Source organism: Gossypium hirsutum, chromosome D02 (assembly GCF_007990345.1).
Source record: "Gossypium hirsutum isolate 1008001.06 chromosome D02, Gossypium_hirsutum_v2.1, whole genome shotgun sequence".
NCBI lineage: Eukaryota > Viridiplantae > Streptophyta > Magnoliopsida > Malvales > Malvaceae > Gossypium > Gossypium hirsutum.
This window is the reverse complement of record NC_053438.1, coordinates 61,924,300-61,939,207: the sequence shown is the minus strand read 5'-3', so window position 1 is coordinate 61,939,207 and position 14,908 is coordinate 61,924,300. Positions and strand designations below refer to the sequence as shown.

General features: G+C 34.8%; 1 long non-coding RNA gene across 1 annotated transcript; it reads left to right on the top strand.

Moving 5' to 3' along the window:
* The first annotated feature begins 3,331 nt into the window (after positions 1-3,331).
* LOC107909656 (uncharacterized) lies at positions 3,332-7,441 on the top strand. Its single transcript, XR_005910490.1, has 2 exons — positions 3,332-4,118; positions 4,593-7,441. It is a non-coding gene; the product is annotated as an uncharacterized lncRNA (long non-coding RNA).
* The last annotated feature ends 7,467 nt before the right edge of the window (positions 7,442-14,908 follow it).

The following is a 14,908-nucleotide window of genomic DNA, read 5'->3' as shown; positions in this document are numbered from 1 at the left end:
ATGTTAATTCCGTGTTTACTCTTGATGTAATTGATAATTTTGTTCAAGGTTTTTATGAATTAGGGGATAAGGACGAGTTGAAAAGCGTTCTAGCTAAAGGCATTTTCAATATTGATGAGCATGAATTTATCGTTTCTGATTCTTTAATTGACTCAGTTTGTGCATTAGACTCGCCCAAATTGACACGATTCAAGCCAATTCTCCCTAGCCTTACGGTGACTAGTAAGCAAGTTCCTTCATTAATTTCGCCACCTAAATTAGAATTAAAAGAGCTACCCGAAAATTTAAAGTATATCTTTTTAGGTGAAAATCAAACCTTTCCATTAATAGTGTCAAATGCTTTAACCGAAATCCAAGAATCCAAGCTACTTAGAGTTCTTAAAGAGCATATAGAGAAGCCTTCGGTTGGACACTAGCTGATATTAGGGGGCTTAGTACGACTTTATGCACTCACAAGATAGCCTTAGAGCCAGATTCAGTCCCTAAAAGAGACCCCCAACGCCGATTGAATCCACTGATGATGGAGGTGGTTAAGACTGAAATTTTAAAATTGTTAGAAGCTGATGTTATTTATCCTATAGCCGATTCAAAATGGGTAAGTCCGATTCATGTTGTCCCTAAAAAAAAAGGAACTACAATAGTCACCAATGAAGAAGGGTTAGGAATTCCTACGAGAGTGCAGAATGGTTGGCGAGTTTGCGTAGGCTATAGGAAATTGAACAAAGCCACTAAAAAAGACCACTACCCCCTCCCATTGATGGACCAAATGTTAGAAAGACTAGCTGGTCGCTCATATTTTTGTTTTTTAGATGGTTATTCAGGTTATTTACAGGTACCCATTGCGCTTGAGGATCAAGAGAAGACCACTTTCACTTGCTCGTTTGGAACTTATGCCTTCAAGAGAATGCCTTTCAGATTGTGCAACGCACCAGCCACTTTTCAAAGAGGTATAACGAGCATTTTTTCAGATTTTATTTCACATTTAATGGAGGTGTTCATGGATGACTTTACTGTTTATGGTGATTCATTTGATCAATGTTTGCATCATCTTGTGTTAGTTCTTAGGCGTTGCATTGAGACTAATCCGATATTGTATTTTGAGAAATGTCATCTCATGGTTGAGAAAGGTGTAGTGTTGGGGCATGTCGTCTCAGCTAAAGTTTAGAAGTCGACCAAGCCAAAGTTGAGGTAATTAAAAATCTACCGTATCCAAGTACTGTGAAAGGAATTCGATCCTTCTTGGGACATGTAGGTTTTTACCACCGGTTCATCAAGAATTTTTCGCAAATATCGTCATCTTTGTGTGCATTGCTAGGTAAGGATGTCGCATTTGAATTTAATGAGAGTTGTAAAAACTCTTTTGCTGAATTGAAATTGAAATTGATCACGACCCCTATCATTCAAGGACCGAATTATGCATTACCCTTCGATATTCTATGTGATGCTAGTGATAGGGTTGTTGGTGTGGCATTAGGACAGAGAAATGGTAGGGAGTCTTATATTATTAGGTATGCTAGTGAGCTATTAAACCCAGCTCAGTGCAATTACACCACGACCGAGAAAGAACTCTGTGCCATAGTCTTTGCCTTAAAGAAATTCAGAGCGTACTTGTTAGGAGTCAAAGTCGTTGTCTTCTCTGATCATAGCGCTCTTAAAAATTTGTTGCATAAAAAAGAAGCTAAGCCGAGATTAATAAGATGGATTTTACTTTTGCAAGAATTCGACTTAGAAATTAAAGATAAGAAGGATAGAGAATACCTTGTGGCTGACCATTTGAGTAGGATAGAGACTGGGGACATGAGGAGTGAACCGAGCGATTTATTTCCCGATGAGAGACTTTACAGTGTGTCTAGTAATTTTCCATGGTATGCCGACATAGTGAACTACTTAGTGACTAAATAGTTTCCTACGAATGCACCTAGATATTTGAGAGAAAAAATTAGAAGTCAAGCCCGATTTTACTTATGGGAAGAACCATACCTTTGGCGATTTTGTAGTGACCAAATAATTAGGCGTTGTGTCGATGATAGTGAAATAGAATCGGTGCTTAATTTTTGTCATTCTCGAGAAGGTGGGGGACATTTTAGACCTAAGAGAACAGCTCATAAAATACTTGAGTGTGAGTTATTTTGGCCGACTATTCACAAGGACTCATACCGCATTTTGCAAGAATTGTACCTCATGTCAGAAAACTGATAATTTAAGTAGCAGAAATCAAATGCCATTACATAATTTTTATGTTTGTGATATCTTTGATGTATGGGGTATTGATTTTATGGGGTCTTTTCCTTCTTCTTTCGGTTATCTATACATTTTTGTGTGTGTTGATTACTTGTCGAAATGGGTAGAAGCATTTCCAACTAGGGCCGATGATGCTAAAACTGTGGTGAAGTGTCTTAAGACAAACATCTTAAATAGATACGGAGTACCAAGGGCTATATTCAGTGACAAGGGAACACATTTTTGTAATAGAACCTTGAAAGCTTTGTTTGCACAATTTGGTGTCACCCACAAAGTATCGACGGCTTATCACCCTCAAACAAATGGGCAAGCCGAGAGTAGTAACAAGGAAATTAAGGGAATTTTGGAGAAAATTGTTAAACCCAATAGGAAAGATTGGAGCCAGAGGTTAGATGAAGCGTTGTGGGCTATTCGAACGGCTTACAAATGCCAATTGGGATGTCGCCTTACAGGGTTGTTTTTGGGAAGGCATGTCATCTTCCCGTGGAGCTTGAGCATAGGTCATTTTGGGCTGTTAAGCAATGCAATTTTGATTATAGTTTGGCAGGTGAAGAACGCAAATTGATGCTACAGGAGTTGGAGGAGCTACGCTTGGAGGCATATGACAATTCAGTCATCTACAAAGGTAAGTCAAAGGCATTTCGTTACTCGAAGCTAATTCGCAAAGAATTCAAGGTAGGGGAAAAGGTATTATTATTTAATTCTAAGCTTAAACTGTTTCCCGATAAGTTGAAATCAAGATGGCTTGGACCGTTTATAATAACCGAGGTGCATCATCATGGGACAGTCAAAATTAAGAGCCTCGATACTAATAAAATTTTCAAAGTAAATGGTCATAGGTTGAAACATTTTTATGAAGGGGAGCAAGCAGCTTGGATGGAGGAGATCAATTGTTAAGTTCGATTTCGAGCTTAATTTATTCATTTAAATTATTTAAATTGTTGATTGATTGTTGGTTAATTAAGTTATAATTCAGCTTGAATTGATTAGAAACATTCTATGCCGTAATAATTTAATTGCACTCCAATTCAACAATTTATTTCATGTGTAGGTTGATGTCCATATAAGCTCTATTTGGGAGGTAATTCGCATAAATAAGGTTGCTGGAAGAGGGTGGTCAGATGTTGGTTTTAAAGAAATTGAATTGACAATTAAACAAAGAAGGAAATTCGGTCCATATTGGATGTACAATAGGCCGAATATGCGACAAAAAAAATCAGCAAGGGAATTGATTAAAGAAGCGTGGTTGATGCCCGTATAAGTTCAATTTGGAAGTTAATCTGCATGAATCAGCTGTTGAATGACGGTCATATACTGGTTGAGGGAATTAAATTAACAATGGAGGAGCAGTCGGTCCAATTAGAAGCCAAACATGCGACAAAATTAGCAGGGGAATTATTATTCCCTTCTTGCCAAGCGGTGGCCGACTCCAATCTAATTAAAGAAGCCAAATCAGCTTTGAAGAGTTAAATTAAAACTCTACTAAGCTGAAGCTATTTTCATGCAACGGGTTTAGCTAGGAAACGGGGGATAAAGATTGAATTTAATTTTTGAATTGTGGAAGGATATTATTCCATAAATAGAGAAGATTAGCAGCTGGAAGGGAGTGGAGAAAAATAAAGAAAAAAATACAGCAGCGTAGCGGCAAGCAGAATTTTCTAAAGAAAATTGGACCAGCAACCCGATCAAGGAGCTGGAGTAGCAGCTAGTAAATTCGGCTAATTGGGAGAAGGGAAAATCGGTCGACTTGAAGAACTTCATCTTCCAAGAGCCAGTTTGTAATTCATATTCTTTCCAATGGATTCGTGTTCTGCTTTGCTAGCTATGAGAGGCTAGTTTAGTTAAGCTTAGTTCGACACTTCTGAAACCGGGCACAAGTACGTTGAAAAATTTATTTTGTTATCAAATCAAATTCGGCACTCTTGAGTTGTTTGATTTTATTTTCCAAGGAATTTTTCTAACTCAATTGGAGTGATAACCTAATTAATTTGGGAATTTTTCTTATAATCATTTAAGTGCAAATTGAGAAATCGAATTTCTCAATTATATTTAGAATTAGTGATAAATAATTGGCCGCAGCTAATTAAGACAACTTCGGATTTAATCTTAGAAGCCGCTGGTGGATTTTCTTTGGTTAAGGCAAGGTGAAGTCTCTAAATCTCTAAAATTCCTTTAACAAAGTCGACACAAAGATAATTAAAGGAAGGTTTCAATCATGAACGTTCTCTAATTGAATAATTTACTAGGGATAGGAAATTGCTTCGTAAGCAATTTTTTCAGCCTTGCTGCTAATTTGATTTCTTAATTTCAGGTTTCAATGGACTTGTGCTAATTTGATTTCTTAATTTCAGGTTTCAATGGACTTGTGCTGGGTGGATTAAGGCGTCAATAACTAAGCATTATTCTTCTCTTGATATTTTCTCCTCAGCAGTTTTAATTCGAGCCAAAGTTTATTCGTTACTTGAGACTATTTTTAGCAATCATAGAAGCATAAACACCCCCATTTTACTTTCTTGCATACTTTAATATTAACTTGATTTCAATTTTTTTCAAATAGGTTTAACACGAGCTTCTATGTGGGACGATCCTGCACTTACTCTATATTACCAGTTAATGTTGGTTGAGTAGAGGATTAAATTCGGTGGTCGTAACGACAGCTACCATCAATCTTGAGGATCCATGAGGAATTGCTATGTCGAGCCAACGACTTAAAAACAAAGGCGCTTGTGGGAGGCAACCCACATATTCAGGGAAGTTTTCTTTTATCTTTTCCATTATTATTGTTTCTTTCCATTAAGTAAATTTTAATTTTTAATTTTCTTTCGCACTAGGGGCAATGCAAACATTAAGTATGGGGGAGAATCATTTCATTGATTTTCTACCATATTTGATGTTTGTTTTTTTAGCAAAATTCATGAATAAAATTTTGAATAAATTGTACTTTCCAAATTCAAGTTGATTTTTGATTGTTGCGTGTAGACTGGTTGGGTTAAATTGTGTTTTCAAATTGAATGATTTTGGTTCGAAGGAAAAAAGACAAATTCCATGTTCTAAGTTATGCTCTTAAATCGGAGTTGGATTGAAAGTTAGTCTGTTTAATTGATCAATCATGTGGTCCTTGTGAGGAGTTTGAGCCTAGAGAATAAGTTGGGACATCCATGCCAACTTGAGAAATTATTATTCATTCATGTGTGATTATTGTTATCGACTGTCAATTACTCTAGAACTTGCTTTAGATCTTATTAAGTCTAGTAATACATTTGATTTACATTAATATGATTTAAGAGGAATTAGGAATTAAGCCACGATTACTTATAAAAGACGATTACTTATAAAAGACGACCTTGACATTATTCCAATTAGTTAGCCAATTTGAAGCCCTTAATTTCCCAATTTTTATGTACCTCCAGAAATTGAACCAAAGGCTGAAATCAACTCACCTTCTTAGGCTAGTTAAGTCAGTTTGGGAGATCATCTTAATTTTGACATATGTTGGCCAATTTGGGGTGGTTCTTAGCTGGAAATTAATGGTAGATTTTCGTGAGAAAGAATCAGCAAGTTGCAGCCTTCCTATTCAATTTAATGAACGAAGCGTTATGTGATCACAATGAGGTGGATCGGCTGAATCAAGTGATATGGAAACGATAAAAGGCTGATTGAATTAGTTGTCTACTAAAGAAAAAAGAAAAAAAAGAAGAGAAATAAGAGAATTGATGACTTTCGAACGATTACCTAGCTTAAGAAAATTAGTTCCACCACCCAAATGAATTCCTTCCGTCCACCGCACATTACCTCTGCCCCATTTCAACCTTTATTTAGCCTCGATTATATTTATGAAATTTTATGTATTATGTTTAAAGTAAGATGGATAAGCAAGCCTATGGTGGTTAATTACTGTCGATTTCAATTTCAGAGCAGCATATTAGCCTAAACACATTGAGTGATATGAGTTAAACATTTTTTTTCTGGAAGGGATTGATTAAGAAAGCATTCTTAAATTTTGATTAAACTTTGAATTTAGTTGTGGATTTAAAGCAAATTTCTTTTTTTTCTTTACAAACTAGAATTCAGGATTGATGAATCCAAAATTTGCTCCAACGCATGAAAGATGCAACAATTCATGAGTCGACTTGCGTTTGTTTTAAGATTTTATCATGCTTTTATGGGCTTCGATTCCTGAATTTTCGGTTTAATTGCTCAGGGACGATCAATAAGTTAAGTATGGGGGAGTTTGTTAAGTTCAATTTTGAGCTTAACTTATTCAATTAAATTATTTAAATTGTTGATTAATCTTTGGTCAATTAAGTTATAATTTAGCTTAAATTGATTAAGTACATGCCATGCCGTAATAATTTAATTTCACTCCAATTTAACAAATTAATGTTAATTTTAATTCATGCGCAGGTAAGGAACACTTTGATGTCCGTATGAGCTCGATTTAGAATTGATTTTCATAAATAAAGCTGCTGGATGAAGGTTGATGACATGCTGGTTTGGAAGAATTAAATTGACATGATCAAAATATAAAATTTAAGTGACCAAATTTACCACAAAAGTCATTGGGACAAAGAGGAAAATTCGGTCCAATTAGAAGTACAGCAGGCCAAACATGCGACAAAATCAGCAAGGGAATTATTATTAATTCTCTCAATTTCCTTCTTGCTAGCGGTGGCCGACTCTAATAGAAACAAGGGAATTAAATCAGCCTTAAAGATTTTAATTAAAGTAAAACTCTAGTAGGCTGAAGCTATTTTTATGCGACCGGTTCAGCTAGGATAAAGGGGTATAAGATCAAATTTTATTTTCAATTATTGGAGGTTATTATTATTCCATAAATAGAGGTGACCAGCAGCTAAAAAAAAAGGAGAAAACAGAGCAGGAGGGCGTAGAACTCGAGCAAGCAGAATCTCAGATTGGACCAGCAAAAGCCGATCAAGCAGTTGGAGTAGCAGCCCAAAGTTTCAGCTAATTGAGAGAAGGGAAGCTCGACCACTTGAGGAATTTTTTCTTTCCAAGACGACTTGAGGAATTTTTTCTTTCCAAGATTCAATTTGTAATTCATGTTGTTTACAATTGATTTTGTGTTTTTTTTACTTGCTATGAGTGGCTAAATTACTACGCTTAGTTAGACACTTATGAAACCTCGCACAAGGAATTTGAAAATTTGTTTTGTTTTAAATTCGAATTTGGCATTCTTGAATTGCTCGTTTTAATGTTCAGAGAAGTTTTTCTAAATCAATTAGATTGATCAGCTATTTAATTTAGGAATTTTCTTATAATCATTTAAGTGAAAATTGAGTAATCGAATTTCTCAATTAGACTTAGAATTGGTGATGATTAATTGGCCTGCAGCTAATTAGAGCAATTACAGATTTAATTTTAGAAGCCGCTGGAGGATTTTTCTTTGATTAATGCAAGGTGAAGTCTCTAAAATACTTAATGAACCTTTAATTGGTTAACGAATCGGTAATTAAAGGAAGATTCTCAATTATGAATGTTTTCTAATTGAATAAAATTTACTAGAGATAGGATGTCGCTTCGTAAGTGATTTTTCAGACTTGCTGCTAATTTAGTCTATTAAAATAATTTAAAGTCACAAAGAACTTGTGCTTGGTGGATTAAGGCGTCGATAACTAAGTATTCTTTCTCTTGATAATTTTTCAGAATACAAAATTTGAGCCAAAACTTATTCGTAACTTAGATCAAGTTTAAAAAAAAAAAAACATAAACCCCCCATTATTTTCTTTCTCGCATGCATTTTTTTTACTCATCTATTCAAATAGATTTGATGCAAGCTTCTTCATGGGATGATTCCCTATTTACTCTATATTACCAGTTAATTTTGGTTGAATAGCGGATTAAATTCGGTAGTCGTAAACGACAGCTACCATCATTCGAGGCTGAAAATGAGCTAGAGATAGAGGAGGTAACCACACTGACAGTAGAGACAGAAAAGGAAATAACAAAATATTCTACTGGTGCAAAAATTCCATTCCTTTCAAGACAGAAAGGAAATGATAGTGAGATGAGGATGGATTCATAAGTTTCCTGAACTTGTTCAAATCAATAAATGTTAACCTGCCTTAATAGAGTTAATAGAGTTAATAGAGAAAGTTCCTAAGGATTCCAAGTTTTAAAAGAAATTATGTCTAGGCATAGGAAAATTAAGATAGGTGAACAAGTTAGTATAAGCGCTTCCTGTAATGCTATCATCTCAAAACGTGTTCCCCAAAAATTAAAAGAACCAGGAAGTTTTACTATTCCCATAGAGATAGGGAGCATTGATTTTAATAGAGCGTTATATGACTTAGGAGCTAGTATTAATTTGATGCCTTTATCTGTCTTTGAAAATCTCTGGTTAGGGGATCTTAAAAATACGCATATAACACTACAATTGGCTGACAGATCTTCAGTTCATCCAAAAGGTTTACTAGAGGATGTGTTAGTCAAAGTGTGCAATTTCATTATTCCAACAGATTTTGTGGTGCTTAATTTTGAGGAAGATCGTGAGATACCGATCTTATTAGGTAGACCTTTCTTGGCCACTTCTAGATCCACCATTGATTTAGAGAAAAATGAATTGACTATGAAAATTAATGGTGAGACTGAAGCTTTCAAATGTGGCCATCAACCAAGCGAGGAAGATAGGAGGAAGTTAGGGGAGCAATGCAAAAAATTATTTATCTTTAACATTTTCGAGTCCCACCTTTTATACATGCAGAAAGAATAAACGAGTTTAAGGGAAGGGACAAGCAGGCACAGGTGGAATGGCATGAGGAACATGGACTAATACTGAAAAAATAGTAGAATCATCCAATGGTGAACTGATTATATTGTCGGATGAATTCAGCAGTAAAACTTAAAAATATTTGTATTGCCTAACTGTTGTAAATTACTGTATATTTAACTAACCATAGAGTTTAGATGTTAAATTTTAGTGTGTTCATTCAAGATTGAGACATCCTCAGAGATGTAACCTTGGGCTGACACAGAGTCAGTGTTGCAACACAACAACCCATTGTCACGTCACTTTATGCAGAATGTAAAAACTAGAGAAACCAACTCAACGTCGCAACACCACACTCCTATGTTGCAACATTGAGGAAAGGCTCCCCAAATTTCCCAATTGAAAGATGTGTTGTGACACGAAACTCTCATGTCCTGATACGAAACCTGACCCAAAACACCCAAAACATTCGCGCAACCTGTCCCCAAATTTTTGCAGGGTTGACCTGACCCATTCGCGCAACCTGGTGGACTAACCCTTCATTTACCCTATTTGAAACACCCAAAACACCTATCTCTTAACCTAAAAACATATTTAACTCATATTTAAACACACTTTACCCCCATTTAATCCCTTAAATCTCACACAACTCCTAAAACCCTAAAAACTCATCATTTTCTTTTACTTTTTGAGTTGTTTTGAGGTATTTCTTCTTTGAATCTTACTTGTGAAGGCCAAGAATGAAACCACTCCAAGGAACGGCGGGCAAACAAAGCGTGACGAGGAATCCAACCATATATCTGAGGTTAGGGGTTCCTAAACTCAACTTTTACTGTTCCATTGAGTTTGTTTTCTTAATACGTCATTAGTTTGTTAAATTAAAACAGCATGCCTCCTAGAAAAGTTAGGTGAACTATGGAAACGGAGTCATCGATGGCTCAAAGTCCCTCTAATTTCGCACCCCAAGATATTGGAAAATATTTCACTGAATTACAAGGAAAAAACTTTGTCCAAGAAATGGGATTTGATCTATCGATGATTTTGTGTAAGGAAATATGACCATTGGTTAGATATCATAGGTGGGGGCGTTTCTAGAAAATCCTTAATGATAATGCTGTGGTCCTTTTTTTTCAAGAATTTTATGCATCTTTACGAGACCAAAAGCCTAAAAATACTGAAGATCATATGTGGGAATCGGTACTTGTGCGAGGGAAAGAGCTACGAGTAACCCCTCGAATTATTTGTGACTTTCATAATGCTCCATACGATGAGAATTATTTCATTAATGAAACTGATTTAGAATATTTTTGAGATATAGATATGGATAATATTACAAACTTTTTGACTGAAGGGAGGGGTGAATGGAAATATTGCTAAGGTACCAATATCACAATATCCTTTCATCAAGCTATTATGTTTCCTAAGGCTAAGTTGTGGATTCAATTTGTGTGCACACGAATCTTACCTGCTTTAAATGTTTCTAATGTTAATACTTTAGAGCAGTTTTACTCTATGCTGCTTTTCAAAAATGAGCAGGTATTGGAAAATGGATCCACCAGAACATAAGGAGATGCATTAGCAACCAGAAGGTGGGAATTTTCTTTCCTCATCTAGTGACGACCTTATGTAAAAAGGCGGGTGTACCTATGACATTTAGTGAGCAATCGCTGAAACCTTCTCAAAGTATCATTAGAGATACCTTGTTCCAACAATACATTGAGCTACAAGCCAAATAGAAAAAAAATTGGAACAAGCGACAGTTACACCAACTTCATCATGAAGGTTGGCACAAGTTCAACATGAAGTTGTTGAGAGTAGTCATCCAAAGTTAGATTGGATGATTCAGTGGATGCAAGAATCGAGACCAATTTTTTAGGAATTTGCTAGGAAAAATAACATTCGGGTCCCCAACTATACACTTGATATGTTTGGGCCAATAAATCTAGAACAAGAAGAAAAGGTGAATGATAGTGGAAAGGAGAGGATGAGAAGGACGACGGAAGCGAAGAGATGGATTTTGAAGAAGGAGATTGAACAATTCTTAATTCTATTTTTTAAAAGACTGTAAAAGTAGATTTTAGTTATATTTTGTTTAGGTTTTCCATGTAGGAACAAAACACAAAGGAAACACAAACAATTCGAGCTTTACAAGACAAAAGGAGGAAGCACCCACCACTAGTAATTGGAGTAACCATAAAAATTGGGTAACTTCTTTCCTTATCTTTTTCAAGGCTACAACTTATCTTTTTCAAGGCTACATATTGAGGATAATGTGTCACCTAAAGGGTAGGGGGTAACATAGAAAATTTGTTTTCTGACACCCCTAACCAGTATCCATCGCCGGATTAGGGTTACGAAGCATTACCTAACAAAACATAGCTCAGCACAATCATTTATTACATTTCATGCACAAAGTTATATCCACTTCTTTACAAAATTTACCAAACTCAATTAGCTACAATTCTCCTATTCACATAAACCAAATTCTCATATTAGATTCTCATAGCCAATAAAAATCAATCATGCTTTACTAATCATTTCACATAATCGAACCTTACTTCAATATTCAACCAAATCAATAAAACACAAAACTAAAACACGTAGCTAATTTAAACAAACATGATTTACTAATTAAATTACATTTTCAAATCATGCTTCGAAATTCAACCATTTCATTACCATTTACCTAATCAAATTTTCAAACCAAACTATCATACATCAATAATACATTACATGTGCTTTATAAATCTAATGTTCGAACCTTATTACCATCAAATTTATGCCATGCGAATACTTAAAATATATTCAAGCATATATCATTACATTTCATATACTGAGCATATGCCAAAAATTACAAATACACAACCAATTCATTTCTCACCTATTTGGCTATCAAATTAGCCCCAAAAGTCATACCAATATAACCATTAAATCTCACAAACTTTATAACATCTCATGACCAAATAATACTAATAACAAGACACTTTATTATCATCCTTATGACCACAAGTATTTCACAAAAAATGATCATCATTCACCATTAACTATGTACCAAAATGACCAATTCGCAAGCAATGACATAATCACCTCAGAACTTATAGGAACGTGTACCACAAATCAGAAACACATCCATCAACTACCTTGTCGTTACACAAACTGAATTGCCACCATCCATCACACAAAATTTACCATAACATACTTCTGAAATTGATCTAATTACATGGCCGATTATACTTCATCTTTAACTTCACTTTCAAGCCATTTCGCATGGCTACTTATATACAATTTAAAACTATCCATAATAAAACTAGCCTATACATCATTTACAAGCCAACTCACATGGCTAATTTTATATCTCAAAACGTATCCTATTGACACTAGCCTATACATCCATATACCATATATACAAAGCTTCAAAAGTACCAACTAAAATATCTAATAGTGTGATTGAGTCGCTGACGATCCCCGGATCTGAGTTAGCTTGATTTCACTATAAGGCACACAGAGAAAGCACAGAGTAAGCATTATAGCTTAGTAAGTTCGTAGACAATTAAACTTAATCTATCAATTGGATATACAATACATTCAATACACATTTCATGATAATTTGCATATCAATACACAAAATTTTCATTTTATATGATCATTACTCATTTATATATATTCCATCAAACCTCATACACATAGTATCAACAACCACATAGGTTTTGTACATACCTGTACTATCTTGTATTTATTTATCACATTCTCACCTCTTCGTTCAATACGTTAAACCATCCCGAAACCTTTCAATGGTTAAAAATCTCACACACTTAGTGTTAATTGATTAGCTGAAGCTATAACGATGTCGCACACTTAGTGCCATCACATTAAACCAAAGCTCTCTTGGTATCGCACACTTAGTGCCATTTATTCAGTCGAAGCTTTCTTAAATTTGCATACTTAGTGCCCTATACTTTCGAATCATCACCGAATGCTATTATAGCCTCACACTCACATTTTAATTCCTTCCAAAACATAAAAAAATTGATAAAAAAATATGTATTACATACGAACTTACCTGGGACGTAAAAACGACGAAACTAGTCGATTAGTCGAGTACTTTGTTCTTGCCTCAATCTAAGTTCGGGTTCCTCTTTTCTTGACCTATATTATAACAAATTCAACTCATTGAATCACATAATCTCTCAATTTAGTCCACAGCACACATTTGGGCATACTTACACTTTAGCCCCTAGACTTTAACATTAATCACAATTTAGTCCTTGTTACAAACAATCACAATTCATTCAATTTAATACAAATTTATGCTGGCCGAATATTACCCATGCTCATATCAGCCCATATTTTTCATCTATTTTAAAATTCAACCACTAAACTTTCATACTTCACAATTTAATCCAAAATTGACATTTTTACCAAATTTCACTTTACAAAACTTGTACATCTAACAACAATGATTTATTTTCCATCATCAACTAACAAAATGCTCATGCATTCAACAATGACAACATTCAAATGCTTTAAAATTTTTGAAATCGAAGACATGAGCTAGCTAGTACAAGTTGCAACGATCACAAAAACATAAAAATCATCAAAAACCGAGTCAAAATGGACTTTCAATTGAAACATGCATGAATTGAATGCTCAAAGCTCCCAAACTCATCTTTTTTTTTATATTCAGCTATGGAGAAAGATGATAGCATAAAAATGGTGTTTTTGTTTTATTTATTTAAACATTATTTAACATTTTACTAATTTGACATTAAAATAAATTCATATTTACATAAATGCCAAACCAAATACCATCCACTAACTCACAATTGGGCTAATTATCACGTAAGGACCTTTACTTTAATATTCTATAGTTATTTGACACCTTTAGCTTATAGAATACAACTTTTACTTTTTACTCGATTTAGTCCTTTTTTACCGAATTAAGCATTTAAAAGGTAAAATTCCTTTACGAAAATTTCACACCTGAATCAACTGAATTTCTTGGTACACATATTCGGCCTCTAAATCTTAAACAATTATTAGCATCAACTCGAAACTCTGAATCAAAATTCATATCACATTGAGCCCGTTTTGCTAACAATTCATTGTCAACTTTTTGAACTTCGTAAATCTGCTGTATAAATAACAGTTTTGCTTTCAACTCAGATATAATCAAGCCATCATCAAATAGATTCAACTGACTATTCATTGCACGTAGAGCAAACAAAGATTTCTGACTTAAAGCATCAGCAACAACATTGGCCTTTCCCGGGTGGTAGTCAATTAGTTCGTAATGTTTTAACAATTCTAACCATTTTCACTGTCGTAGATTTAGATCTTTCTGAGTCTTCAAATATTTTAAACTCTAGTGATCAGAATAAACATGACATTTCTCACCAAATAGATAGTGATGCCAAACCTTCAACACAAAAACGATAGCTGCTAATTCCAAATCGTGCATCGGGTAATTCTTTTCATGCGGCTTTAATTGTCTCGAGGCATAAGCTATTACTTTGCCTTCCTGCATCAAAACACAACCCAAACCATTCAACGATGTGTCACTATAGATTACGAATTCTTTACCCGATTCTGTTTGTACTAACACTAGAGCTTCAGTCAAAAGAGCTTTCAGCCGATCAAAAATATTCTGGCACTTGTCCGACCACTCGAACTTAACATCTTTCTGAAGTAGTCTCATCAACGGAGTTGCAATCTTGGAGAAACTTTTTACGAATCGTCTGTAATAACCGGCGTGTCCCAGAAAGCTTCGGACTTTGGATATATTTTTAGAAGGCTTCCTATCCAATATTGTCGAAATCTTACTCAGATCGACTCGAATACCCGATGTTGACACAATATGCCCTAGAAAACCAACTTCTCGTAACTAGAACTCACATTTACTGAGCTTTGCAAATAGCTATTTATCTCGCAAAGTCTGTAGCA